The sequence below is a fragment of the Chelonoidis abingdonii genome, chromosome 1 (assembly GCF_003597395.2).
Source record: "Chelonoidis abingdonii isolate Lonesome George chromosome 1, CheloAbing_2.0, whole genome shotgun sequence".
In the NCBI taxonomy this organism is placed as follows: domain Eukaryota; kingdom Metazoa; phylum Chordata; order Testudines; family Testudinidae; genus Chelonoidis; species Chelonoidis abingdonii.
Window position 1 is genome coordinate 215485426 of NC_133769.1, and position 4550 is coordinate 215489975.

The 4550-nt window shown below is 46.8% G+C and overlaps 1 long non-coding RNA gene across 1 annotated transcript; it reads left to right on the forward strand.

Annotated features, from left to right (window-relative positions):
- Positions 1–2028: 2028 nt before the first annotated feature.
- On the forward strand, positions 2029–3037 carry LOC142046298 (uncharacterized). The gene is made up of 2 exons (XR_012655173.1): positions 2029–2413; positions 2579–3037. It is a non-coding gene; the product is annotated as an uncharacterized LOC142046298 (long non-coding RNA).
- The last annotated feature ends 1513 nt before the right edge of the window (positions 3038–4550 follow it).

Sequence of the window (4550 nt, forward strand, 5' to 3'; positions counted from 1 at the left end):
CTTCTAAAAACTAGACAAAAAGTGCTTTCTACTCTGAAAGGAACCATTTTTATTATGAATTGTTCATTCCAAGGGTCCTATTGTTCTGCTGATGAACACATGTAATTTTCATTTACATTTATGCATGTGCAATGAGAGAGGCTATACCACAATGTGTTGAAGACATCCTAGCCCCAGAGACACTGCATATATCTATTTATAGAATCACCTGCCACTGTAGTTTCCGACTAACTTCTCCAGCATCTGGTCTTATTTATTGACAATTCCAAGGCAACGTTTTGCAGGGATTTATAGGTGAGAGTGAATGCTCATCGAAGACTCCCACCAGCTTTCTTCTGACTTCAGTGGGGTTTGGATTGGGCCATATGCATAAACTCAGGTTAATGCCAATGACACATAGCTTCCCATCTACCAGTTTGAAAATATTCTTAACACCAAGAGAAAACAGCATTCTCCAATCAGTTTGATGGAGTTTAAAATGAATCTCTGTTAGAGCCCAAGCCTGCACTCCCTGAAATCAGTGGGAGTTTGACAATGGTGTAGTAAGTCTTAATGAATAAATCAGCACATCCTGCAGCCAGTACTTGGGCAAAGCTCCCATTAAAGTGATAGGACCAATGATGTAAACAGCTTGGAGATCTTTTGTTGAAAGGCACTATGAATAGGATTCTAAGTACAGTGAAATCAGAGAGAGTTTTCTCATTGACTTCAATAGGCCCAAATCCTCAAAGGTATTTAGGTTCCTAACATCCACTGACTTCAGTGGAAATTAGGAGCCTAAATGGCATCTTGGGTTCTAGCCTATATGGTGTGGGCTATATTGTGAAGTGTTCTTGCATAGGGGAGAAGTATGCAAGGAGCATTCCTGCCTGTGAGCATAGGCAGCGGGTTATATTCTTCTGTGGTGCCCAAGTTCCAGCAATATTCAGGGCTGGGGTCTCTGCTCCACCAATATTTGGAGCTGGGTCTCTCCCCCAGCCCTGTCTGGAGCAGGCCCCGGCCCCGTGGGTCTCCCCCCTGCCCTGCCACATCCCTGCCTGGAAGAAAGCGGCGCACACCTCTCCCGTGCCTGCTTGTGCTGCCCATGTAGCACATTCTGGTGAGGAGACCCCTTCCGAGCAGCAACTGCTGTCTGCTCCCTCAGGGTCCTAGTACCCCTATCCGTTAATGGGAGGGCAGGCTGCCTTTAGCCTGCCGTTCCACCCTAGCCCTGAGCCTCTCCAACACCACAAACCCCTCCTCCCCAGCCCTCATCCCCCCACATGCTGATCCTCAACCTCAGCCAGAGCCCTCATCCCCATGCACTTAATCCTCTTCCCCAGCCCTGAGCCCCCTCCTGCATCATGAACCCCTCATCCTCAGCCCCAACCCTCATGCCCCCGCACCCTAATCCTCTGCCCCAGCCCTGAGCCCCCTCCTGCATCATGAACCCCTCATCCTCAGCCCCAACCTTCATCCCCCTGCACCCTAATCTTCTGCCACAGCTCTGAGCCCCCTGCATCATGAACCCCTCAGCCCCAGCCAGAGCCCTCATCCTCCCACACCCTAATCCTCTGCCCCAGCCCTGATTCCCCTCCCACACCCCAAACCCCTCATCCTCAGCCCTCACCGCTGTACCCCCTTCTATCCCCAAACTCCCTCCCACAGCATGCACCCCCTCCCACCTTCTCACATACCCCCCTCACCCCCAAACTTCATCCCAGAGCCTGCACCCAAACTCCATCCCAGAGCCTGCACTCCTCCTGCCCCTTAATCCCCAGCCCAGGACCTGCATCCCAGACCTCCTTCCCCCACCCAACCCACCTCTCAGAGCTTTAGGCAGGTGGGGGGGAAGAGTTGGGGGGGGCAGGTTCTGGGCACCACCAAAATTTCTACAAACCTGCCACCCATGACTGTGAGGTCAAGTGCTGAGCACACCAGCAAACCCTGTGGTCAAGAACTGCTTGCTTTCCACTCTCATGCCCCCCCTCCACCCCCAGGGAACACATCACTTGAAAGGGGATGGGGAGGTGTTGTGAAAATGGGCCTGTAACTTTTGTCTGCTTAGAAATTTAGCATGGAAAGTAGGTCAAGTTATTTTCAATGAAGAATGTAATAAACAGGTGCAAGAGAACCAGCCAGAGAGACAAAATTAGTCCAAACATACTTGGCTACACTGATATAATTCAAAGACGGTTAAAATCATGCTTGGTAAAAACAGAAGATGTAGAATGGGAAATTAATGAACTAAAATTGGTCTGTCAGTGTGACAATATGTGCCCCTGTGTTCACTATTGTAAAGACCACTGTTGTAATAATCTTTGTACAAAGTATGCCTTGTGAGGTGTCAATTAAAAACTCATAATTTGCTGGTCATTATTATCCTGATAAAATGCATGTGGCAACATTGTATGTGAAGTTATAAGATTTCACTGTATGGTGTTAACAACACATGTTCCAAATTGAGCTTGTCTCAAATGAAGGAATGTGTAATCTGCTTAATTTGTATTTAAGCAGTAAACAGAGTCATCTAGCAGGAAGGGAAACAAAGGGTGCTCAAACCGGTGAGGAAAAAGCAGCAGGGAACAGCCTTCCAAAGAGACACTTTGTACACTCAATCACAACTGGAAATGTTTTTCAAGACGGGGATTGACACTAAAAAGGAAGGACAAACACCCCATGACACCCCCACATCTCTCTCCCTGTCCATTGCATTCATGGCACCAGAAGCATCAAAGGAAGTATTTGTTGGACTGGAGAATAGTTCCTGACCAAAGAAGTCTGATCAGTAAGACTGCTGAAAAAGCATGTGGTATGAAAACTTTGCTTGAATTTAACATAGTTTGTTAAGTTAGATAAAACACAACTGGTGTCTATTTTTTCTTGTAACCATTTCTGACTTTTGTGCCTCATTACTTGTACTTACTTAAAATCTCCCTCTTTATAGTTAATAACCTTGTTTAAGCTAATCCAGTGTGAAGTGTCTAGAAGACTCCATTTGGGGGGGCAAATTATGTGCACGTTATTTCTATTAAAGCAATAATGGACTTTGTATAAACTTGTATTGTCCAAGAGAGGGCTGGGCAGCACACTACATATATTTCTGGGGGGAAATTAAGATTGGGAGTGTGCTGGGGTCACCCTGCAGTATAACTCAGGCTCGTAAGAGCCAAGGTGTGGCTGGCTGGCAGCACACACACACACAGACATAGCTGGGAGTAATTTACATGCTGGCAGCTGTTTGTGAGCAGTCTAGGCTGGAGGCTACAGCAGCAAAGCATTGTAAAGGACAGCCCAGGCTAGAGGGCAAGGGTGACACAGCTACTCATTAGTCTGGATTGTGCCCTGGTAAGTCATAGTCAGATATTAGACCTAATTGGTGAACAAATAATGAAGGGATGGGAAATTCTACTCATCACTCCCTTTTTGGGTCCCTAAACAAAGAGACTTTGGAGGGGAAACAACAAATAGAACAGAGGAAGGCTACTGGAGTGAGCTTCACCATCATGGCTGCCAACCTCACCATCTCCTGGGGCCCAGACCTTCTTGTCCTAATCCTGAGGGATGTTCTGACCAGCTCACGCCAGAGAGAGGGATCCAGATGACATCACCACCCCTCCCAGCTCCAGCAGAATCCCACACTCCACCTGAGATGAATTAGACTTTAACAACAGCATCAGCCTGCTTCAACTAACTTCTTCTCTTTTCCATGAAAGGACAGTTATTGCCATCTCTAACACCAGCAAAGAGACTCTCAAACATGTTTTTTCCCCCCTTGTAAGATTCTCTCACTGTGACAAAATGCATATGTCAGTCAGTCATTTAGTGTTCTGTCTTATATGAGTGCAAAACATCCTTGCAAACTGATGGTTATAGTCTTATGGACTGTACAGGGAGCATTACTAGAAGGTTCTAGTCTTCCACTGAGAGCTCTACGCGCTGTAATTGGTCAAGAGTGAAAGTGTATTGCAAAGGATGGATCTTGCATATGCTCCAGCCAATTGGAAGCAGGAATGACATCTTTTCAGCTAGATCTAAAATTCTCTGAAACATTTGCAAAAGCTAGAAACAATAGTTCTTTGTTCCCACTGCTTTTTCAGCAGTCTTCCATACAGCTGGCTGTGGAATTTTGTTGGTTCACTTGAGGACACTAGCAGAGGTGGCTGGAACTGCTCTTGTCTAGCTTCATTCTTATCTTTCTGAGAGAAACTGAAGAATAGCTGCGAAAAACTTCCTCTGCCCCAATGGCTCTCTTTGGTGGGGTGCTGCTGGGGTCAATACTGTTGCTTCTTTTTTGTTTGATGTGTGTCTGAAGCAACTAGAAGGGTTTGGAGAGGCAGTGTGGGCTGCAGTGCACTGAGTATGCTGATGACACTCAGCTCCATATCGTCTCCATATTTGGCCCAGTCAGAGCAAACTACTCAACCCCTAGCTGAACCTGAGTCTTTCATGAGAGCTAGCTGTGAGTGACTCAATCCAGACAAGACAGATAATGTTAGTGGGCTGGGGGAAGGAACTGGAAGAGTTGGAGGAACTCATATCAGTGTCCTTCTGACAGAGGGTGGCTGCCT